This window comes from Hypanus sabinus, chromosome 3 (assembly GCF_030144855.1).
Source record: "Hypanus sabinus isolate sHypSab1 chromosome 3, sHypSab1.hap1, whole genome shotgun sequence".
Taxonomy (NCBI): Eukaryota; Metazoa; Chordata; class Chondrichthyes; order Myliobatiformes; family Dasyatidae; genus Hypanus; species Hypanus sabinus.
The window spans coordinates 43,102,356-43,128,563 of NC_082708.1; the positions used below are offsets into that span (position 1 = coordinate 43,102,356).

The 26,208-nt window shown below is 40.2% G+C and overlaps 1 protein-coding gene across 6 annotated transcripts in view; it reads left to right on the plus strand.

Moving 5' to 3' along the window:
- Window positions 1-26,208, plus strand: part of spata13 (spermatogenesis associated 13) — a 205,223-nt gene that overhangs the window by 18,693 nt on the left and 160,322 nt on the right. For 2 of the 6 annotated variants that reach the window (XM_059964182.1, XM_059964185.1), the window contains exon 1: window positions 2,144-2,250. The exons of the other annotated variants lie outside the window; for them this stretch is intronic. The gene's annotated coding sequence lies outside the window, so the exon portion shown is untranslated. Of the gene's footprint in view, window positions 1-2,143; window positions 2,251-26,208 lie in introns of those variants that run through there. 6 annotated transcript variants of the gene reach the window in all.

Below are 26,208 nucleotides of genomic sequence, written 5' to 3' on the forward strand. Positions count from 1 at the left end.
CGGCTCCCGAGGTCCGCTGGGTCCTAAGGACCACCGCACCCTGTCAGCGGAACAGAAACACTGTGGGCGGCAGGTCCCGGGGGGCCGCTGGTTGTCCTAAGGACCCACCGCACCCTGTCAGCGGAACAGAAACACTGCGGGCGGCACGTCCCGGGGGGCCACTGGGTCCTAAACACCACCACACTGAGACAGGTTAAATGGGGCTGTGCTAAGTTTGGGTATTTGATCTTCCACAGTATTCCGCGTGGGTATTTAAACTGGAGGTGGCAGTTTTTTTTACGAGGTCGAGTTGCGAGCTCGACATCAACCCGGCACGGGACTGGACTATCACTGGATCAAACCTCTGTACTTGAGCCCGGCATCCCCATGCGACCGGAACGGTGGCGGGGGGTGGTCAGGGTGAATCTTACTAAGAAAAAATTTAAGCCAAATACAAAGTGAAACACTCAACGCAGTGTCAACGGCAACGACAACGACTTAAAATGGTGAACGGCGTTGCAATCTGACTTAAAATGGCGGACGGTGTTGTCCTTCCTCGGTTCGTAAGTATGAGTTGTCCATAAATCGGATGTTCGTAACTCAGTGACTACCTGTACAATAATGGTAATTATTCATCTCTCTCTCCCTAATGTTGGGCCACATGTTTTCATCAAATCACATAAAATGTGCTCCCTGGTGATACCTGGGGGTAAATGCCTTCTGGAATGCCTTGGCAGTCTGACTTGTTGATTATTCGACAAGTCTCAGTTTAGCATCTGTCAGCAGCATTTTCTCAGTAGGAAGCTTGGTCTAGACCTTCCATCTCCCAGGAGGTTTTAAAAAGAAATCATCTCAACAGGTTTGATGAATGGGGAGTACAGTAAAAGGAATTCCATGGGCTTGCTATGATGATCCTGAAACCAATTGGTCATTGCAGATGAGTGGTGGAAAAATGCATTGCCCATTAATGGTACTTATAATGTAGTCCATTGATCCTGACATCCTGTTCCTCTGCAGACACCAAGAGTTATCAGTAAAGCCCATCAAGGAATGTGATATGGTGCTGGGTGTTACATGGCCCATTTGTGAGGATGTATACCTGAACGCCAGTGTCTGATATGGCTGTTCATGTGGTAATGTTTGAATCTCTTCAGCGAGGTACCTGGACTGTTGCCTTTGCCCTACGACATTCCTCCCCTTCCCTTCTTGTCTTAGACAAGACTGGTGTATCAACAGATTTGCAGTGATTTCTCAATTCTGTGCAAAATGGAACCACTTTGAGTCAATGATTTGGGATTGATTGCTGTCAGTTGGGGCCAATTGATTGTGTTTTAGCTTTACACGACATTTCCAAAGTACACTGCAGATGCTGTGGTTAAAGCAACAAGTACAACATGCTTGTGGAACTCAGCAGGTCGGGCAGCGTCTGTGGAAACGAGCAGTCAAAGTTTTGGGCTGAGACCCTTCGTCATTTCCAGTTGATTGTTCTGACTTGTGTCTTCTGATGACTATTGTGTCAAACGTTCAGCAAAAAGTTCATTAGCAACTGAGACTGGTATACATATAATGATAAATGGTTGACTGTTGTGATGAGATGGTTGCTGTTTTGCTCATATAGAGTTTAGAATTAGCTTGATCAAAGTGTCTAGGCAACTGAGAAAAACTGTAAGGTTGAGGTACAACAAAATAGCCTGTGGCCTAAAGAACTGATAGTGGACGAAACAATTGTACATGATTTCCAAAGCACAGCAAGATGTTGAAATGGCCATTCAACAGCCAAAATAAAATGAGACCACTGTAGCAGATTGTCAAGAACTAAGTAGATAAGTTTTTCTGATAGCGACAACGTTACCCTGCTTGACAATGGAGAGTTTATCGGCGGATGCTTAATTGTGACTGTTATTCAAGAAGAGACAATTTCAGTGGAATCTGAAGAATATAGAAGGTCTTCATTGAAATTTACCACATTCAGATGGGTCTTGACACAAGTGAATTTAAAGCATACGTTGTCTTTTATTGGAGAATCTACTACTGATTACTGTTTTTAAGGCAACTAAGATAGATAAGCTAACTTCTTGAGGATCATTTATATTTGAAAGTTGTTCCCCAAAGTATGAAGGAATTGACTATTTGAATTGTTTTTTTTCCCATTGATATACTGTAGGTAGCAAGAGCATGATTATTGTTAAGCAAGAGAGTAAAGGATGAACACAGGCTGATGGCAGGGTGTGGATGAAGTTGCAATCAGACAAGCCAAATCATATCAAAGTTGTAAGTAAATTATCAAAGTACATATACTACCCTGAGATTCACTTTCTTGTGGGCATTTACAGTAGATACAAAGAAATACAATAGCATCAATGAAAAACTACACACAAAGATGGACAAACAACCAATGTGCAAATGAGGACAAATTGTGCAAATGCAAGAAACAAATAATAGATAATTAATAATATTAATAACATGAACTGTGGAGTCCTTGAACATGAATCCATATTTGTGGAATCATTGTTGAGGTCTGTGACGTTATCCATGCTGGTTCAAGAGCCTGATAGTTGAAGGGTAATCACTGTTCCTGAACCTGTTGGTGAGGGAACCAAAGCTTCTGTACCTCATTCGCAGTAGCAGTGTCATTTTAAATGGGATTGGAGGCCAGAAGGGCATAGTGGCCTATACCTGCTCCTAATTTATATTCATATTAGCCCCTGTTATTTGCCATGGGGAGAGTCATTGCAAGAAGCTCCTCAATTGTTCCTACCAATGGTTGGAATCCCTTCCAGAGTCTCAGTGGATTTTGTTCATCAAGAGACACAATGGAGATAATCTTTACCATGTAACAGAAGAAGAATGCATGTTTATGTGGCTGCCTTTGACTTTTTCATAAGCCTTCAGTTTTTTTTGTGTGCAATACTCTGCCAGAGCCTCGGCGACCACTCATCTTTTTCAAGTGGTTGTCTTGGAGGAAGGATTCTGTGAGTGGTTCCCCAAGTCCTTCTCACAACGCAGTGTTTTTAAAATGGGCCGAGTTGCAAGCTCGACATTCAAGCCGGCACGGATGGGAAGCGTGTCCGGGAGCGGCCCGACTGGATTCAAACTCGAGAAACTTTGCTCAGGAGTCCGGCGCTGATGTCACTGCCTCACCAGCCTTCAATTAGCAGTCCAATTATGGAAGATTCTGGTCAAATTTGGTTGTCATGTAAATTCACCACTGTCCTTTCACTGTTTGTTGCTAACAGTTTGCTGACAGACCCAATCCCAGTGCAGACATTTCTTTGTTACTTGCAGCAGTCTTATTTTATCTTCAACAAGCTGATCTGAAGAAGGACCGGAAACAGTTCTTCACCTCCACTCCAGATCCAAGTTACACTAATTTCAGTCTGAGTTGCACAGCACCACTCTTATGAAGTCCAAGTTGGCATTGATTCCTTCAATAAAGCACACTAATTTTATTTAAACAAATATAGGCCTAATAAAAATACATATAAAGGAAGAGACAGTGCAAAACTTTTATATTTATGGTTATTACATTCAGTAGTGTAATTTTTTTAAAAAAGAGAAATAAACATGGCAAAATGCCACTCGTGTGGCCACTTAGGCTGATTATACCCATTTCATTATTCAAGAAGCTTCACCACCCAACACTGCTCCTCTATGTGCGGAAGTGGAAGCAGCATATACTATGGTCCTTCCCCAAGGAGACGGCATTTGTTCCACTGAGTGTCAGTGCATCCCTCAGCATGCGACTGTGACTGTCTACAGGATACCCTTACAGACACCTTGCTGGCTGGAAGATGTACAAACTTTGGGCAAATCAAAAGGTGGTTGACCCTCCACGTAGAGAGCATTAATTGCTCTGCCCAGCCCTTGTCAATCCTCTGTCATCTCTTTTTTTAAAACAAACTTAGTTATATTTGTGAGATGTTATTTTCCACACAGTAATGTTGACTTCTCTAATGTCCTTGCCTTTCCAAATGCAAACAGCTCTTGTTTCTTTGAATCCTCGAATGTTCTTCAGTAACATTCCTACCACTACAGGCTCACCAGTCTGTAGTTCCTTGTCCTTGCAGTCCTTTGTAAATAAAGACAACATTTTAATTGCCCTCCTGTCCTTATGCCTTAACCAGGGCCAAGGAAAATGCAAAAATAACTGCCACAACCCTAGCAATTTTTTTCCCTCACTTCCTATAACATCCTAAGATAAACTTGTCCAGACTCCAGTGGGTTAAGCATTTTTATCCGCATCAATACCACCAACATCTTTCTTTGTGGTGCTAGTATGTTTGAGGAGGACAATGTTGCCAAGCTCTGTGACCTTCTCCAAAGTAAATGAAGACATGAAGTATTCACTTCAAGTCTTGCCCATTTCCTGTGGATTCAAACAGATGATTACACTGGTCCTTAAATGGACTCATTCATTCCCTAGTTACACTTTTTCTTTTAAAGTATTTGTAGGATGTTAAGATTCTCCTTTACCTCATTTGCTCATATCTCATGTCCCCATTTTTTGCCTTTCTGATTTCATCCTTAAATATATTCTTAACAGCCCTAAGACTCGAGAGATTTGTGTGATCCCAGCTGCTTAAACCTGATGTGCTTTCCTAGGCTGATATTTTCACCTCACCAGTCTGTTGAGGGATATTGAAATATTAGTGTAGTCTCATTTCCTGGTTAGTATTCTGTCATCTTTTTCACTCTTTTCAATAGGTTTCAATAGTTACATTTAATGTCAGAGAAATGTATACAGTATACATCCTGAAATTCTTCACAAACATCCACAAAAACAGAGCAGTGACCCAAAGAATGAATGACTGTTAAATGTTAGAACCTCAAAGCCCCCCCCCAGCTCTCCCCCACCCCAATGAATAAGCAGCATCAAAGCAACGACCCTCCCCACTGGCAAAAAAGAAATCGGCACCCCACACCGAGCACTCGAGCGTGCGACAAAGCATTAATAACACGGACTTGCAGTACCCCAAAGACTACTCATTCACTTGGTATTCAACATACCACAGGCTTTCCCTCTCTATAAGGGAAAAAGAGGTGTCCCTGTTTCAGTTAATCATGTCTTTCTGTAGACTGCAAAAGCATGATTGACGTCATCTCCTTCAATGGCAGAATGCATCAACCTAGTTAATTGGCATAGTTTTTATTTGACATTATGCAGTGCATGAAGTACAGGAGCTCATTGACAGTTCATTAGTTACTGAGTGTCACTGTGTGCAAGTATCTTATGTTATGCCCTCGTTATAGTTCATCAATGGCTCCTGTTCATTTCATAATTTTAATGAAATTAGTTTTTCTTTAAAACCTGATTAATTCGATGTATGATAGTAACGTTAAAAACTTAACCGGGGCACATGTACATGCGGGAAATGGAGAGATAGAGACCTTGTGCTGGTGGATGGGATTAGTTAAAATTGACATGGTCAGCACAGGTATCATGGGCTGTGGGGCCTGTTCCTTTGCTATGCCATACTGTTCTGTTCTTATTTGTAAATCTGCCAAACAGTTATCATTTTAGTAGACTTGCAATGTACTACTTCTACTGCGTTTTAAGAAAGACTATAGAACATAGAAATCTACAGCACCTTACAGGCCCTTCAGCCTACAATGTTGTGCCGACTATGTAACCTACTCTAGAAACTGCCCAGTTTCCCTACCGCATAGCCCTCTATTTTTCTAAGCTCAATGTACCTATCCAATAGCCTCTTAAAATACCCTATTGCATCTGTTTCCACCATCGCCACCATCAGTGCATTCCATGTTCCCACCACTCTGTGTGGAAAAACTTACCTCTGACATCTACCTTATTCCTACTTCCAAGCACTATAAAACTATGCTCCCTTGTGTTAGCCATTTCAGCCCTAAGAAAAAGCCTCTGGCTATCCACAACATCAATGCCTCTCATTATCTTATGCACCTCTATTTGGTCACCTCTTATCTTCTGTTGCAAAAGGCTAAGTTCACTCAATCTATTCTCATAAGGTATGCTCTCCAATCCAGGCAACATCCTTGTAAATCTCCTCTGCACTCTCTCTATCGTATCTACATCCTTCTTGTAATGAGGTGATCAGAACTGAACACAGTACTCCCGAGTGGGGTCTGACCTGGGTTTTGTATAGCTTTAACATTACCTCACTGCTTACTTAGGACTGTCTATTCTATGTGTCAGTGTTGCTGTAGTAATGAGTAAAAAAAATCTAGGTCAGTATTGTTTGTTTTTGTGTGAACAGCTGACTCAGGAAAATGTTATTGGTGGGGCTAATCAGTAACTTTATTTGAAGAAAGAGGGAAGGCAAAAGGCCATGTGTGCACTGTTGTTAGCCTAGTGAGTTGCTTATTGACTTATTTTAGATCTGGTAGCTCATTCTTTCTCACGCTGGAAGAGTTGTATTAAGAGTTCAGTTAATTTATGAGTATTTGGACTCAGTGGCCATTTTATTAGGTATAGAAGTAGAACCTGGTGTGGTTTGGCTTAGGATTTGGTGCCAAAAGAAACAGATTTTCTAGATTGGATGCAATACAACAACACATTAAATTTGTAGGATGTCTAAAAAACATTAGGCTTTGGAAAATACATTATCAGGGAAATTTATGTTTAAAGACTACATGGGGAAAATAGGCTCTGGTATGTTTCAATGAGTGTGTAAAATGGAACCAAGTGAGTTTGAAGGGAATAGGGATCCCTGGATATCAGGAGTGTGGGGGCCAGAGCCCCTGTAAGACACGTGCCAAAGTGTTGGGGATTCTGAAGAGTTAGCTAGCATTGTATCATTTTACCTTACTTGGTTTGGAGAGTAGCTTAAAATTATTGAAATCCTTAGCTAATGGAGCAAAGTGCTGTTGGTCAGGGTAGTTTCTGTGCTGCAAGATCCATGTAATGTTCTTTCATTTGTTGAGTTCTGTGTAGCAATTTGAGGGGAAGAAAAGAGAAATAAAATCATAGATTTTTTGAAAATTCATTTATCCACTGTTGGGTGCGAAGATTCAGAATGAGATTCTCCCTCTTATCCTTCTAAATTCCAGCAAGTACAAACACAGATCCATTAAATGTTCCTCATATGATTATCCTTTCATTCCTGGAATCATCCTTGTTAACCTCATCTGAGCCCTGTCCAATCCTAGTGCATCTTTTCTTAGATGAAGAGCCCAAAACTGTTCACAGTATGCAAAAATAAGAAGGTGGGGTGAGGAGAACAGGACTAGCTGGAAGGTGATAGGTGAATCTAGGTGTGGGAAAGGTAAAGGGCTGGAGAAGGAAAGAACCTTAGGAGAGGAAAGTGGGCCGTGGTAAAAAGGGAATATTAAGGGGCACCAGGGGGAGTTGATAGGCAGGTGAGGAGAAGAGATGAGAGGCCAGTGTTGGGAATAGAAAAAGAGGGAAGGTAGAAGGAAAGAATTATCAGAGGGGGAAATCAATGTTCATGCCTTTGGGTTGGATGCTACCTAGATGGAGTACATGGTGCTGCTCTTCCACCCAGAGAGCAGCATCATCGCGGGAAATAAGGAAGTCGTGGACTGGCACGTCAAAACAGGAATGGGGATGGGAATTGAAATGGGGGGCCACTGGGAAATTTGCTTTAGGCAGTTGGAATGGAGGTGCTCGACAAAGTGGACCTCCAATTTATGTCAAGTCTCACCAAAGTGGCCTCTTTTACATCAGGAGTACCGGGCACAATAGAGCAGTGATTCCCAATGAGGGTGGTTATGCGTCCTAAGGGGGCATTAGGGGAACTAGAAATCATCGAGGGGGGGAGATGATAAACAGCACCCTAACTATGGTGCTATAATTATGAGACCTTACATGATTGGACAGTCGAGCTGACTGCAATAGTAAAAAGGTAGCTTGCTGAACACCAGCTCTATGCCGACTAACATTCAGATTTCAATCTGAATCCTTGTCAATGTAATCTTTGCTGTTGCAATCATCTTCATCTTTGCCTCGCCGTTCCTTTTGTGTGCTGCTACCATCATTCCATTCATGCCAACTTGCTGTTCTCAACATCCAACAGGCATTCCCAGTGTGTTAATTTTTAATTTTAATTTAGCCCTGTTAATAAATACATACATATGGCATAATCTGTGTCTGAAGGTGGTGAAGCCTTGAATTCTAATCCTGCTAAGAAACAAAAACTACAGAAAGTGCATTAATGCAATGTTACATACCTGGAGTATGGTTTTATTCCATTCCTGTCAGATCAGCGACTCCCTGAGTGTCTTGTTTATAATACTGTACTGTCTAATGAAACCATCAAAATTGCAGGAATGATTCCATAAAAGACATCCTGAAAAGGCTACTTATGGTATTACTCAGTTCCAAACTACTCTTCATTGCATTTCCATCCTCCTACCTTGTTGAAAGTGGCTTTTGTTTAGTGAACCACATAGTCATGAAAAGAAGCATTTGAAAAGCATTGCACTCCCGAGTCATTTGCCAAGAAAGGTAAAAATGACCTTAAAAGTGCCAAGATAATGATGAAGAGTTTGGGCGTTTCTTCACACTGAAGTTTGTTGGTTGTCAAAAGGCTGTTGCTTAAAACATTTCTTTGATCTTTTTGACACTGGTTGAATTTTTTCTCAAAGTCGACAAGAGCTTGGGAAACAGGATTTCTAAATGGAAAGGTGGCATACGTAGCTGATCTGTATGACAACATGAACATTCTAAATATGAAACTGCAGGCTGAGAATTTCAGTTTAATCCAGGAAAAAAGTCCAGTGTCCACTTTTATCAGAAAATTGATAATATACAGGCAAAACATTGTGAGAAGTATGTTCTCACAATTTTCCTGCATGGAAAGTATGGCATTCTTTCACAGATGGTGATTTGCAAGAATACTGCTTACACTTGCAGTCACTGAAAGAGGATTTTCAGAATCGACTCAAGAACATAAATAGGAGCAGGAGTCGGCCATCTGGCCTGTCGAGCCTGCTCTGCCATTCAATAAGATCATAGCTGATTTGGTCATGGACTCATCTTTACCTACTTACTTTTCCCCCATAACCCTTAATTCCACTACTATGCAAAAATCTATCCAACCTTGTCTTAAATATATTTACTGAGGTATCCTCCACTGCTTCATTGGGCAGCGAATTCCACAGATTTACCACTCTCTGGGAAAAGCAGTTCCTTCTTATCTCCATCCTACATCTACTCCCCAAATCTTGAGGCTATGTCCCCTAGTTCTAGTCTCACTTATCAGTGGAAACAACTTTCCTGCCTCTCTTATCTACCCCTTTCATAATTTTGTATGTTTCTACAAGATCTCCTCTCATTCTTCTGAATTCCAGCGAGTACAGTCCCAGGTGGCTCAATCTCTCCTCATAGCCTAACTCCCTCATCTTTGGAATCAACCTGGTGAACCTCCTCTGTACTGCCTCCAAAGCCAGTATATCCTTCAAGTAGGAGACCATAACTACACAGTACTCCAGTTGCGGCCTCACCAGTACCCTGTACAGTTGCAGCATAACCTGTCTGCTCTTAGGTTCAATCCCTCTAGCAATGAAGGCTAATATCCCTTCTTGATAGCCTGCTGCACCTAGAAACCAATCTTTTGTGATTCATGTACAAGCATTTTCAAGGCCCTCTGCTCAACTGTATGCTGAAATATTTTATTGTTTAAAGAATAATCTGATCTTCCATTTTCCTTCTAAAGTGGATGACCTCATGTTTACCAACATCGTATTCCATCTGCCAGACCCTTGCCCATTCACTTAACCTATCGAGATCCCTCTGCAGACTCTGTATCTTTTGCACAATTTGCTTTTCCACTAAATTTAGTATCATCAGCAAACTTAGATACACTACACCTGATCCCTTCTTCCAGATCGTTAACTTGGACTCTGACTTAGCCACGCCAGGACATTAACTTTGTTATTTTCCAGCCATTCCAGTGCAGCTTTAGCTTTATGCTTGGGGTGATTGACTTGCTGGAAAATCTTCTCCCAAGCCCCAGTTCTCTTGCAGACTGCATCAAGTTTTCCTCCAGGATTTCCCTGTATTTTGCTGCATTTATTTTACCTTCTACCTTCACAAGTCTTCCAGGGCCTACTGCAGTGAAGCATCCCCACAGCATGATGTAGTTACCCACAATCTTCACAGTAGGGATGTTGTATTTTTGATGATGTATGGTATTTGGCTGATGCTAAACATGCCATTTAATCTGATAGCCAGAAAGCTCCATTTTGGTTTCATCAGACCATAGAACTTTACTCCAGCTGACTTCAAAGTCTCCCATGGTGCCTTCTGCTAAACTCAGGCCAAGATTTCATGTGAGTTTCTCATGTGTGACTTTCTCTTTGCCACTCTCCCATAAAGCTATGACTGATAAAACATCCAGGCAATAGTTGTTATATGTGTAGTCTCTGCCATCTCAGCCACCAAAGCGTGTAACTCCTCCAGAGATGTCAAAGGTCTTGGTGGCTTCCTTCACAAGTCTCCTTCTTGCACAGTCACTCAGTTTTTGAGGACAGCCTGCTCGAGGCAGATTTACAGCTGTGACATGTTCTTTCCATTTCTTGACAATTGGCTTAACTGTAGTCCAAGGGATATTCAGTGACTTAGAAATTTTCTTGTATACATCTCCTGACTTGTGCTTTCCAATAATCTTTTTCCGGAGTTGCTTGGAGTGTTCTTTTGTCTTCATGGTGTAGCTTTTGCCAGGATATTGACTCACTAGCAGTGGGACCTTCCAAATATGGGTGTATTTTTACTACAATCAATTGAAACGCCTTGACTGCACACAGGTGATCTCCATTTAACTAATTATATGACTTGTAAAACCAATTGGCTGCACCAGTGGTGATTTGGTGTGTCATATTAAAGTGGGTGAATACTTACTCAATCAATTATTATGTGTTTTACATTTGTGGTTAGGGTTTAGTAGAGATCACTTTGTGGAGACCTGTTTTCATTTTGACACAAAAGAGTCTTTTTCTGTTGATCAGTGTCAAAAAAGTCAAAATAAATCCACTGTGATTCCATGTTGTAAAACAATGAACCACGAAAACTTCCAAGGGGGATGAATACTTTATATAGACACTGTATGGCCAAGTTCTTGCTGTGTGTTTTGTTGTGCATTTAAAGCAGAATCAGGAGTGGTATTATGTTTTCCACTCTCTTTAAATTTGCTAAGTTCACTGGATAATTTATTATACTGCCATGTAATGTGCAAAACCAAGAAATTAAACTATATTCAGGTATGAATACAAGACACATCTAATAGACTGGAAAAGCTGGCAGTCTACTATTATCAAAATCCCTAGGATACTGGACTATCATAATTTTACTGTTATTTAAAATTTACTAAGTTGCTGATAAGGCTACATTTATTGGGAATTCTCAGTACATTGAGGACATTAACAGTCAACTCTGGAATGTAGACTGGAGTGGTCTGTAATGCGTGGGTATGCCCCCTTTAAAGGGAGTTGGTGATCTAATTGAATTTTATTTTCTTTCATTTAATACGGAAGAATCCAATGAAGTAGTGTTTGGTGCAATATTTATCAAAGCTATGATTATAACTTAAGGAATTTGACCTGCCCTTTTGTTTATTAAGCGATCAGAAACAGATGGTTTAGCTAGCAAAATGTTTGTAGCTGCACATAGAAACAAGTTGCCTATGGAAATGCTTCATCATTTTGTGCATAGTTGTGGTAAGTGAATTAAAGAATTAAATACTCTGATCCACCAATGTTTATTTCAAGAAAGCTTAATCAGAGTTGTAAGTTTTTTAAAAAAAACAGTGGGCTTGCAAAAATCCAAAATGTTGTAATAGTTCAGCTATGCCTTGTGGTTAGAGCAAAGAGTCTGCACCTTGAATTGTCATCATTAACTGTCATCTCCCTAATGTGTGAAAAAAGCTTTATGGTTTTGAGTAAAGTTTAATTTTTTTATGTTCATCATAAAATACATTCCAAAATTTTGTAGTTCCACATCACAGCATCCAGCTATGACTTAAGTGATTACAGGATTTTGCTTTTAAGTACTAGAACTAGAAGCCATTTTAAGTACAACATCCTCTTTGCATGAAGGGATTTTCATGCTTGAAAGTTCTTTTTAACTTCCATTTCATACGTTTGAGTCTTGGCCAAATCTGGTCCTCTAATTGAAATTTAATTTTGGATGAAAATTTTTGTATTTATTATTTACTTTGAGATATATTTCTAAGGTTGTCTTTATTATCTTAATTAAAAATCACATTTTGTTTCTAATGTAAAAGCATTTTATCATCAAGGCTTGAAACTTGGCCAACGTGACTCAAAAATCAAGTTAAAGATTGATCAGATCACTTGTTTTATGTGAATACTGTTGAACCTTTTTATAACTGGACTGAACTTAATTTCTGTGATCATTGTACATCAATACTCTAATTGTTCACTGTAGACTTATTGTACCTCTACTTGAGTCTTCGACAATGGGGTATTAATTGTTGAAAGTTGATTTTGTTTTAGAGGCTTCTGGTTAAGGAATTTTAACTATGGGACTTGGTCTTTTAAGTATATAACATAAATGCATGGGTAAATTGATTATAAAACATTAGTATATATGGGTCTTACTCAATTTTTTTTGTAGCATTCCTCAGCAAAATAAAATGGCGATATTTTTGATGGTTGTAGCATGACATTTTTAAGGAAACATTTTGAAATTGGATGTAGAATGCTGGTGGTTGATGTCAAGGGTAGAGTGCAGAGCTAAAATCCAAAGTCATTTTATAAAAGAGGACAAATATACAATTAGTGCAGAAGATCAAGCTTTCATGAAGTGCATATTTGGGATTTTAATCTATATTGTGTTAGACAAAGCAAGTAGAGTTTGCATGCATGAAATCTGGGTAAGGATCTCATCTCAGGATTTAATTTATTTAAACACATCTTGGGCTTGTCTCTGACAACTTTGGAGAATATTGATCACCATGTAAAAATAAAAATGTGATGTTTTTGTTGTCGAGAATCCTTCTGATGCCTACTGTGCAATACTGCAGTTTTCTCTAAGGAATCATTGAAAGGATACCTAGACCTTGGAAAGAGTACAGCTTCACCAGAATTCATCCAGGATTCAAAATATGGGAAAAGTATACGTAAGATTGTATCACTTTGAGTAGGTGGTGCTTTAATTTGTGATTTTTATTAAATCTGTATTTAATTTTAATGTTAATATTGAAACTACTTTCTCCATGGAAATCTCAGATGAATAGACAAAATCTTAAAATTTTGAGCAACTTTATTTAGGACTGAATTGAAGAGAGATCTTTACATACAAAATTTATTAAAAATCTAGAACCCTCTCAATGGCCTGTAGTAATAGGTCAGTTCAGATTTTTAAAACCGATAAGTTTGGGCAACAATGTGAGGTTGTGGAATGAAGATTGTAAATAGGATTATAATTCAGATGAACTGCTATATACTCGGAATGCAGAATAAGCTTGCTATTTTAAATGTTATATGTGCCTTGTGCTGAGTACATGTATGACTGTTGGCACTGTGCTTTGCATCTTTGCACCAGAGTAACACAGTTTCGTCTGGCTGTATTCGTGGGTATTCTAGTATGGTTGAATGACAATTAAACTTGAACTTGAAGAATTTGGCTGCCTTTTGTTATAACTCTTCTCATCATGGAGTGACCTTAACATTTCTTCAAGGTGAACCGGCACTGCAGTCATACTACTCCCACCTTAGTGCGCTGCATTTATGCGATGTCCTGTGCGTACAGCAGAGATGGAAGATTAGATAGCTGCTTTGCAGAATATCTATTCAGTCTCCATGGTAACCCTGATAGTCTAGGTGTTTGTCCATGAAATTCTTCAGTAAGTGCCGATAGACTGTTGTGTCTAACATTTTGTGTTATTTTACATTAACGGCATCTGCTTTTCAGTATAGTGTTAAGTTTGGAATTTAGCTTGCTTCATTCTTTTGAAAGAAAAATTGATTTTAATGTATTCAGATTTATTTGCTCTTTGTCATTTATTATAGTAAACTGACAATTCATATAGTTTGAGTGCAGAACTGACAGCAGCATCTAATCAAACGCGTTTCTATAAAATCGTGGCTAGTTTGTACCTCATTGCTCAATTTCATCTTATCATCAATTCATGTTCTTTGTTCTCTCCTACTTGAAGTCTCTAAATTACTGATGGCCAAGTGAATGATCACAAGTGGTAAACACCATAAAATGAGGATCCATTCTCTTTCTAGTAGCTAAATTTATTCAATATGTTCTTTTGTTTAAAAAAAACTTTTGTGACCATAATATTGAATGAATATAATGTTTTAAATCCACTGAATGCCAACTTTGATTTATTGTTTGGTCAATTTGTGCCACTACTATTTTGTCCTCATTTCTACTATGAAATAATTACAAAATAAATATATGTTTATTAAATAGAGGTTGATTATTAACCTAGATCACCCCTGACTTTGGTTATCTATCCCTAAAGTTGCAATGCAAAAAGAGGTAAAGTGTGTGTGATGCATAAGCAGAATGGAGAAGAGTGAAGCTTTCATGTATTCATCATTGTTTAGTGAAAACAATTTTTCACGGAACTAAAAATGAAATGAAAAATTGATTTGTTTTTAATTCTCAATCTTTGCTGAAAAGTTTACCTAGAAATTGTATTCCTTGAATAGTCATGTGCAGGTAACCGGTGCCAGTTGCACCTGTGTCTATAGGAAATGACTGTTTTGTTCATTTACAAATTAGTATCCATGCAAGCAGTGCAGTTAACTGCATTGGTGAATTGGGAATTAATAATTTTATGTGATATTCAACAGTGGCTGAAGCCCTTCTTGATTGGAATGAACAGTCCTGAAATAGAGCAAAATATATACACAGATGTTGGAAAACTGGACTAAAATCAATGTTGAAAAATTCCGCGATTTAGATAGTATTCTATGTAATGAGAAACATTAACTATTTCTCCTTTTCACAGATGTTGCCTGCCCTGAGATTTACAAGCATTTCAAGTTTTTATTTAAAATACCAGTAGCATCAAAACGGTGGATCTGGCTTGAAGAACAAGAGAGTTGATAGTACCCAAAAAAAAGAAGCTGCCTAATGTTTGATGCTTTAGGAGTAAAATTTCACAATTTACCTTGTAAATTGACTCATCAAAAATACTAAACCAAGCTTTAACTTCAAAGAACTTGGTTCCTTGTTCAGTGGCTACCATAGGGCAAACCAGAAAGATTGCAGAACTCATTTCACACTAGTAATTAACACAAATTCAGAGATTATGTTCCAATTTTGAGTAAAAAAAATTTTGAACTTGAACACCAGGTGGAGCTCTGCATATTAATTTCAATTTGGGGGAAATTAATTACAATTTTTCATTATAATTATCTGGGTTGACACCTGAAAATAGTTTACATTAAAATATTTTCTTGTGCAAGTGAAGATAATTATATTGGTTATATTACATTGGAGGTCAACTGCGAAACTTGAGCTATTTGAATTTTTATACTGATGTCTTGATACTGAGATATAATCTATTTTTAGTACTTTGGGATCTATGTAAGCATGCACCCTAGTTAAATGTGTTATCTGTAACATGTTAAATGATTCTCTTAACTGAACTGACATCTCAGGGAGGAAAGGTATATTTATGTTACATGTTAGAGGCCTAAGGAAGTCTGTTGTTTGTCAAGGCATGTATCTGCTTCAGGTCAGGGTCACAACTCAGAAGCAGAGTATGTAAATATCCTTTGAAGAACCTTGGGATTGTTTTGGTTTGATACTAATGAAACAATTTTGATTTGTGTAGCAAGTTAATGAACTTGCTATTTTCTAAGTTTCCTTCAGTGGCTGGTCAAGAGTGCTGATATTGCCTGTTTGGGGTTTGAAGAGATTGCCGGTTTTGACATATTAACCATAAACATTATTACAAGACCAAGACTCCCACAACTTTCTGTCTCTTGGGGAGGCTTCATTCCATTCTGTTTGCTCCTCCATGTGCATTTGTTTAGTTTGTTTCAGCTATGAAACTTTCTGTACTGGCACATTTTGAAATATCTTCCTTTTTTATAGTTGACTGCCTTTTACTGCTCATTATTTCTCATACCTCTTTTCTCATCTTGTAACAGGAAAAGATTTACCTTGGCCCCTGTCTTCCACTCCACCAGGCTCCACATTCATTGGATTACCTTCTGCAATTTCCACCAGCCTCAAGTAGTTTTCACTATCCTTCCTGACAGGGTTTTAAAGAGATCACTTCATGGTCACTTAATCTGCTGTTCTGTCCTCACTTTCCAGTCCAGTGTACTAAGTTCGCAATGAGGTCTCCAACACATTGGAGCAGCCAAACTTTTATGAAGTACATGTACTCAACCCAGAGAAATAAAGCTGAACTTTGGAACTGCCTGCCACTTCATTTATCCATTGCACTCCCATTCTGACCTATCAGGATTCCAACACTATTCAAGGCCCAAAGCAAGCTTGAGGAACAGTACCTCATTTTTTGTCTAAGTGCATTGCTGCCTTCCAGCTTGAATTCTCTTGTTTTACATAACCCTCTTTTTTTCCCTCCAGCCTGTAGTTTTTCTACCATCCATCTGCATTTTGGCTCAGTTTTTGTCTCTCCATTAGTTCAATTCAACATTTTGGGCATGTCCCACTGTTCTGCTCTTAGCAACATAACACAAACAATCAATATAATATTCAAAACAAAATGATTTATTAACATATTTGTTTTCCTTTTATCAGAGAGGTTCCCTTTGTCATATCCATTCTCTCCCCCTCATTCTCTGAAACTGAGAACCAGTCTGTTTTCTCTTTGTTAAATCTGATGCTGGGTCTTAGATTTGAGATGTTAGCTCTGTTTTTCTTTCCACAGATGCTTTTTGAGTGTTACCAGCATTTTCCTGTTACTCCTGAGATTAAGCAACAAGATCTGCCCACCTCCCACCAGTTCTTCTCATTGTCATAACCTCCTGAGAAATTAGATCTTCTTAATTTACTTGTATATTAAATGCAATAGATAAAGATAACTATAAGCAATAAGATTTTGGGCATTTAGGATACAATTAGGAAGCAGAAGTCGCATAACAGGAACAACTCAGAAATGTAATTTAGTGCTTTCTGTTTATCTGGGTGCAGTTCCAAGACTTGACTTTTGCATGATTCAGCACGTCATCTGGTCTTCCACCCTAAACGTTTACTTGTGTCACAGCTGGTCCATCATAGCAGCAGTGAGTAACATCTACAAAATGTGTTGTAGCACCCACCGAGGGTATGAGAGCAAAATAGACGAGAAATACTGGAAGCTATAATGTTGGAATTATTCAATAGTTCAAGCTGTTCCCATGGCGGCAGAAAGTGTAAGTTGTTGTTTTAGGTTTTGACCCTGTATTAGGACTGAACGAACAGTCAAGATTGCTAGTATATAATAGTGTGTAGGGAATTGGATTGAGGCTGATACGTGATAGGTGGAGACACATGGGAAAAGATGATGGGCAGATGGAATTAGGTAGGGGAGGAGCCTGGAGGGATGAGCAAGGGAGATGAAAACTAGAAAAGTATGTTTGGGAAGAGAGCATTGAGGGTGTGGGTTACCTGTAGTGAAAATTAAATATTCATACCATTGGGTTGCAAGTTAGCCAAGCTGAATATAAGATGTTCTTCCAATTTGATCTTTCCATAGCAATAGAGAAAGCTCAGGACATACAGGTTGGTATGGGATTGGCAAGGGTATTTAAAATGACATGCACTGGAATCTCAAGCTAGTCACTGTAGACAAAACTGAGGCGCGACACAAAGTGGTTGTCCAGTCTACTGAATTTGGTTTTCGTGATTGGGCCTTCTCTACAATGTTGAAACCATGCATAGACTGAGGCTGGGCAGGAAATAAATGTAAGCCATGTTTTCTCCCTCCATTCACAGGAACAGGACTTTTGGTCCACAATGTCTTTGCCATTGGCAATGGCAAATTAAACTACTGCTTGCACATGACCATATCGCTCCATTCCTTGCTTATTCATGTGTCTATCTAAAGGCTACTTAAATAGCATTATCGTAACTATTTCCACCACAGCTCCTGGCAGCCTGTACCAGGCACGTATTATGCTTTTGTTGGGGAATAAAATCTTGCTCCTCTTTTAAATTTTACTCCTCTTAAATGCATGTCATCTGGTGTTTAACATTTTTGCCTTAAAAAAATTAGATTAGATTAAGATTGTGTACCCAATCTATGCCTCTTATAATAATAAAAAAAATCTTTTAGGTCTTCCTTCAGCCACTGACACACCAGAATAAACAACTCCAGTTTATTCAACCTCTCCTTTTATAGCTCATACACTCTAACCCAGGTATCCTTGCAAACCTCTTCTGTGCTCTTTCTAAAGCCTCTAATCCGTCCTTTAATGGGAAGACCAGAATTGCACACAGTACTCCAAGTGTGGCCTAACTAAGTTTAACATTAACTACTGCGTGTCTTTCTTGTTCTTGTACTCAGTGTTCTGAACAGTGGAGGCAATCGTGCCAAATGTCACCTTTACCACCCACTGACTTGTCTGGTCATTTTTAGTGAGCCTTGGACCTTGACCGCAAGATCCCTTGGTACATTCATACTGCTAAGGGCCCTCCTTTTGACTCTTGCATTAGACCTCCCAAAGTGTAACAACTCAGATTAAACTTCATCTGTCACTTTCTGCCTGTGTCTGTAATTGATCTACATTATATCTCCTGTATCCTTTGATAGCCTTCTACACCATTTTGGTGCGTGGCCTAGTGGGCAAGGCATCAGACTAGTAACCTGAAGGTCATTGGTTCGAGCCTCAGCTGAGGCAGCGTGAGGCACTTAACAACACATTGCTCTGCGACATCACCGGTGCCAATCTGCTTGGGTCCTGGTGCCCTTCCCTTGGACAACGTCAGTGGTATGGAGAGGGGAAGGCCTGCAGCTTGGGCAACTGCCTGTCTCCCATACAACCCTGCCCAGGCCTGCGCACTGGAAACTCCAGGCGCAGATCCATGGTCTCTTGAGACTGATGGATGCCACCACCACACTGTTCACAACTGTACCAATCATTGTGTCATCTGCTGAGTTGCTTATACAACCATCTACTTTTCCTTCTGTGTCATTTAAATGTATCGCAAAGGGATAAAAAGAAATTGCTTAGTTTATCTAAAATAAAGTTAGAAATTTAGTTTTCTAACATTTCTGCAAAACCTCAACTGTCCATTCCTCCCATCATTGCTGCCTGCGTTGTTGAGTTCCTCCCGCATTTTTGTGTGTTGCTCTATGCTTCCAGAATAAAGTGTTACAAGTGTAGAGAAAGTGCAGGGCAGGTAGACAGTAAGTTGTGAGTTAGATTGTGAAGTCCAGAGTCCATCATATACCAGAGAACATTTCAACCATCTTGTAACAATTGGAGTAGAAGCTGTCACGAACCTGGTGGTATGTGCTTTTAGGCTTTTGTGTCTTCTGGCCAGAGGGAACGGGGAAAAAAAAAGAATGTTCAAGTTGGCTGAGATCTTTAGTTGTTTTATCAAAGCAGCGAGAACTGTAGACAGTTTATGGGAGTGAACACAAAGTACACTGCAGATGCTGGGGTCAAAGCAACAGGTACAACACGCTGGAGGAACTCAGCAGGTCAGACAGCATCCATGGAAATGAGCAGTCAGCATATCGGGCCAAGTCTGGGCTCAGTCCTGACTAAGGGTCTCGGCCCGAAATGTTGACTGCTCGTTCCCATGGAAGGGAAGTTTGTTTTCTTGATTTGATTACTTTGTTTACTTTGATTTGAGCCTAGCTTTGAGTTCCTTTTCTCAAGCAGTAAGGCTGATCAACACCTCCACCCAGTAACACTCTCTACAACACCCCCCGTGCTGCTACTTCATCATTTTCTGTCAGAGTTCCCTTATGTGTACATACTCCTGTGCTGAGCATCACTTTATGGATGTACAGTCTATCCATGTACATAAGCTATCTTGCGTATTTTATATATATACACACACACACACACACACACACACACACACACACACACACACACACACACACACACACACACACACACACACACACACACACACACACACACATACACATACACATACACATACACATACACATACACACACACACACACACACACACACTTATGGAACTGGAAATGACATTAAGTGATTTAGAATAATATGGTATTATTCCAATGTAATTCAAATTGCACAGTTCCTTTTTAAAGTTGGAATCCCATGTAGAAAATTTCAGAATTTCCCAACAAAGCAATTTCTTTTTTTTTAGAAAGTCCCCATTTAATCTTTATCAAGAACCTTTTATTAAGCTTCGAGTGATCAACATTACTAAAAATTGTATTTAGATTTTTAATATGGAATAGCTAATGAAATGCCAACTCTGCTAGGGCCTCTGCAATTTCTGTACTAGCTTCTCACAGGGTCTGGGGAAATGTCTTGTCAGACCTTGGGGAATTATCCACTGTAATTTGCATCAAGAGAGCAAACATCTCCCCCTTTGTAATCTGTATAGGGTCCATAAAGTTGTTGCCATTTTGCCTCACTTCTCTCAACTCTGACAACACACACAAAATGCTGGTGGAACACAGCAGGCCAGGCAGCATCTACAAGGAGAAGCTCTGTTGAAGTTTCAGGCCGAGACCCTTCGTCAGGACTAACTGAAAGGAAAGATAGTAAGAGATTTGAAAGTAGTGGGGGGAGGGGGAAATGTGAAATGATAGGAGAAGACCGGAGGGGGTGGGATGAAGCTAAGAGCTGGAAAGGTGATTGGCAAAAGTGATACAGAGCTGGAGAAGGGAAAGGATCATGGGGCAGGAGGCCTCGGGAGAAAGAAGGGGGGGGGGAAGCACCAGAGGGAGATGGAGAACAGGCAGAGTGATGGGCAGAGAGAAAGAAAAAAACAACTAAATATGTCAGGGATGGGGTAAGAAGGGGAGGAGGGGCATTAACAGAAGTTAGAGAAGTCAATGTTCATGCCATCAGGTTATGATCCTTTCTCTAACTCTGACATCTGGTAGGCAACAAACTGTCTGGGAATCTTGTTCTCGTCCGCGTTCGTAGCTGATGAATCCTCTATTGGTACAGCTCGCCTCTCCCCCCCCCCCCCCACCCCCTTCCCTTCTGTGCCACCGGTCCAGACTCAGTGCCAGAGGCATGGTCACTGCAGCTTCTCCCTCGTAGGTCACCCATTCCCCCCTACCCCAACCAGTATCTAGGGTGTCGTAGTTAATGATAGGAATGGCCACAGGGGTACCCTGCACTGGCTGCCTCTTCTGTTTCTCCCTCCAGACAGTATCCTGAGTACCTGCTTGCTGCAATTTGGGGCTACTACCTCCCTATAGTTCCTGTTACCTCCTCATTCACCAGTATGAGTTGAAGGTCATCCAGCTCCAGCTCCAGTTCCTTAATGTGGTCTCTAAGGAGCTGAAACTCCTTGCAGATGTAGTTATTAGGGAGACTGGATGTCTGCCAAAATTTCCACATCTCACACATGCAACGTACCACTAACCCTGGATTCATTCTCAGTGCACTAGCAGTGTACTTGCAGGGAAAAAAAAACTTACTAGAAGCTTATTTAGTGCCTGCATCTATGTTTGCCCAATCCTGTTCTCACCAAAGCCAGACCATGCTAACACTGGCCCACTCTCACAACGGATGCTCCAACAAATATCGTCCTTGCCTTTACACCTTTTTTTGTCTTTATTGGCTCAAATAAACTCGCTCCTGATGAGACTTGAGGTTTTCAAATGGCCCTCTTCCTGCAAGATGTCGCTCTCTCACTGGAGCAGTCCACTATATCCACAAGCTTTAAGGCAGCCACCATCATCCCGGTGCCCAAGAGGGTGACAGTAACCTGTCTTAATGACTACTGTCCAGTAGCACTGATCTCAATGATAATTAAGTACTTTGAGTGGCTGATAATAGATTGTACTTAATCCTATCTTCCAATTCACAAATCGGTCTACTGATGGTGCTATAGCCTCTCCCTCCAATCAGTCCTGTCCCACCTGAAAAGTGGTGCCTCATGTTGCCAGGATCCTGTTTATCAACTTCAGTTTGGCATTTAATATGATCCTCTCTCTCAGAAGCTGGTGAATGAACTGACCTCACTGGTTCTCCACCCCTTCCTCTGTTGTTGGACAAGCAGACAAGTCAGTCCACATTTGCAGCAACATCTCCAGCTCCATCACACTGAGCCCCAGCGCCTCCAGTTCTGTGTGCTCAGCCCATTGCTATTAATGCATGACTGTTCTGCTGGATCCAGTTCAAACGGAATCATGTAGTTCACAACGACACAAGTATTGGCCTCATCAACAATGGTGACAAGATGGCATACAGAGAGAAGGTAGAGCAGCTGGTCGAAAGGCCTGTGCACAACAGCTTGAGTCTCAACATGGACAAGACTGAAGAGATGATCATGGATTTTAGGAAGTTTCAGGCTGCCCAGCCCTCACTGCACGTAAATTGCTTCTCCAAGGAGAGAGTTGGGAGCACCAAGTTTCTGGGAGTGCACATAATGGACAATCTCACCTGGTCCTTTAACATCAACTCTTCGGTCAAGAAAGCTCAGGAAGTCTCCACTTCCTGAGAAGATTGAGATGAGTGAGGCCTCACCAACCCCCCCCCCCCCCCCCCCCCCACCCATTCTAAATAATTTTTACAGGAACACCTTTGAGAGTGTCCTGACCAGCTGCATCTCAGTCTGGTGCGGGAATTGCAAGGAACCTGACCAGAAATCCCTACAAAAGATTGCAAGGATCACTGAGAGGTTGCTCTTCCACCCATCTGAGATATTTTTCAGGAATGTTGTGTATGCAGGCCCTTAGCATTGTCAATGATCCCTACAATCTATTTGACCTGCTACCACCCAAGGCTCATCGTGTCTGAAGAGGCAGTAGTGTTATACTGTTTACTTTTTAACTTTTGTCATAAATGCACTTTATTATTTGCTAATTTACTTATGGTTATATTACATTGCATTATGTGTGTGAGTTACATGCACAGTGTTGTGCCCTTTGGTCCACAGGAATGTTGCTTCATTTGGCAGTCACCTGTATACAGTTGAATGACAATAGGCTTAAATGTGAATAACAGAATGTAGAATAAAGTGCTACAGGTACAATGAAAGTGTAGTGCAGTTAGACAAGAAGGTGCAAAATCATAACAAGGTAGAGTACAAAGTGTGGTAAGTATAATATTTCACATCTCGACTGGGTCATGTTTGGACTGTTTAGAAACAGTCCAGTAAGAGTGTATTTGTCATAAAGGAAGTATACATCTAAATTCACCTGAAAGGTAGTAAAGCTTAATGTAAAAGTTTGAAGTAAGAATTAGATCAATAAACAATAAAAATTTATAGCCCTTTCAACTTTGTAAAATGTTCTACTGTGCTGTACAGGACCGATATCAGACAAAACCATATACTGTCCCAAATTATTTGGTTACGTAGCTAGGTTTTACATGTACCTGTACGCATGCGAGACACGGACCCTCATAACAGAGCTGCAGAGGAAGATACAGGCATTGGAAATGAGATGCTATTGCAACATCTTGGGCATCTCATATTTGGACCACGAGCAGGTCCGCAAGACCATCCAGCTCCACGTTGGCCCTCGTGAAGACCTTCTCACAACGATGAGGAAAAGAAAGCTGAGATGGTATGGCCACGTAACAAGATTCAGTGGCCTTGCGAAGACCGTTCTACAAGGAACTGTGGAGAGGTAAAGAAGGAGAGGCAGACAGAGGAAAAGATGGATGGACAACATTAAAGAGTAGACAGGGAAAACATTTGCGGTGACCCAGGCTCTGGCACACAACCATGACAGACGGGGCCCCGATGACTCCACCAGGAGTTAGGGTACAAAGGCAAGGTAGCTGGGTCTTATAGAGGTTTGGCCAATACCTCCCTCTATTCTTGACAGATCCTTCCTAAAGAGAAATTCCATTTGATGTTGAACTGATGCAATGTATTCACTTCTGTGCTCTATTTCTAAAGCTAACGGTATCATACATTGGCATGATCTAGAGTAGTTGTTGGCTGTCAGAAACCACATTCTAAAATGTCCATATGATACTCATTTGGAATTTAATGGGAATAAGAAGAGATATAAGAGTGTAAGTGTGCCTAGTGGTAAAGCTAACAGTAATTATAAGCACACACATCTTGAAAAGTGACTTCTTCTGATGTGTTTTAATTTTTTTTAGTCTGAACTATTCCTTTAATGTTTTGCATTGCACAGTTAGTTGTGAACTATTTTTAGTCTATAGTAGCCATTAGAAATATGATTAATACTTAATGGTGAACAAATTTCCTGTTTTTACTGTGCTTATATTCTTTTATATTTAACTTTGCAGTGCCTGTGGTTTAATGTTTATAGAATAAACCATTACTATGTTCCATGAAATGTTGTGAGTAATCATTAGATACTGAAGTGACCACAGGCCACTAACACTAACACTGTGTGGAATGTTGATGTCTGAATCAAACTTTGAATGGTGGAAGAAAGAAAAGTGCATGCATGGTGCAGTCTCTGGTCAGTTAGTATGCTTCTAAAAAGCAGAAATTAATATTCACTGTTGGGTGAATGTTATAGCCAAGAAACCTGAGGTGCTATTCAGTAAATAAAAGTATAGTTACATAATAGTTACATTGGTTAAATATTTACATTAGTAAATAATCTCTGATGTTAACTATATTCCCTTGAAACTGAGTATTCTAAAATTATGCAGGCACACTAAGATTTTGTTAATTAACACTGTTACAAATTGTATTTCAGCGGTGTTTTAGACTTTATATAAAATAGGATTTGATCTGTGATAATTGATAGCAGGTGGATCTATCAGGAGATCTTTTTAAAATTAAGATGTGGGACTGTTCAGCAAACTGATTGCTTCCATATGTATACATTATACAAGTTCATTTTACATTTTATCTGTAATTCAGAAGTTGTAATAATCCCTGTGGAAAGTGGTTGCAGAAAATCAGAGAGTTCCTCCAGTAACACAATTGGATTCAGAGTATTTGATGTTAGTGAGGAGTGTAACATATGTATCAATTGTGAATTTACTTGGGAAAAACTCACTAAATATTTTTGGGATGCTGGATATAATTACTTTTAATTGCCACAATTTTAAATTCAAAACAGTAAATTAAAAATTCCCCTCTCAATGAGGAGAGAAAAAATTTGATGAAGGTTCAGGGTGGATGTGTTGCATTTGGATTTTATTTTATTTACTTAAAGATACAGCACGGTTACAGGCCCTCCTGGCACTGCCCAGTTGCACAAATGTGATCAATTAGCTTATTAACCCATATGTTTTTGGAACGTGTGGGAAAGTGCCAGGAGGAAACCCATGTGGTCTCAGGGAGAAGGTACGAACTGCTTTCTTTCAGCAATGGAATTGAACAAGTCTCTGGCACTGTAATGGCTTTATGCTAACCATCAGTGAAGGCATTTGACAAGGTTACTCAGACTGGGCTCAGAAAATCATCAGGCATGCCATCCATAAAAACTTGTAGATGGAGCACATTCTGAATGCATTTGATGATAAGTGGTGTTCTGCACAGTAATCTGTCCTGGGATCCCTGCTCTTTGTGAATGCTTATAAATGAGGAAATGGAGGAGTGGGTTAGTAAAATTGCAATGACATAAAGGTTGGCGGTGCGTGGATAATTGAATGCAGGTACCTGAGATCCTCGGTGAGTCCAAACTGGGAGGCCTGAAAATGGAACTGGAAGCCATGTGGATAATTGAATGTAGGTATCTGGTTTGGAGGTGCCGAGGGTTAGTGTAGAAAGTTGTCATAGAATAAACACGAGGAGATCTGCAGATGCTGGAAATTCAAGCAACACACACAAAATGCTGGTGGAACACAGCAGGCCAGGCAGCATCTATAGGGAGAAGCACTGTCATAGCATAAAAAGGGATATAGAGAGGATGCAGATTTGGGCAGGGAAGTGGCAAATGGAGATGCCACACAAGTTGAGATGGTGGTTAAAAGGCATGTGGCGTGCTGGCCGTCATCCCGTGGGGGTTAATGTGAAGTAATGTTGCAGCTCTATTAAATCCTGGTTCGATCATTCTGGTGTTCAGTTTTGGTTGCTTCATTATAGGAAGGTTGTGGAAGTTTTAGAGAGAATGTAGAGACTTCCATAGAAGCTGCCTGACGTGCCTAGTCCCTCCACTGTTTTGCATGTGTTGCTCAAGATTTCCAGCATCTGCAAAATCTCTTGTGTTCATGATTTACTAAGTGCCTAGGTTAGC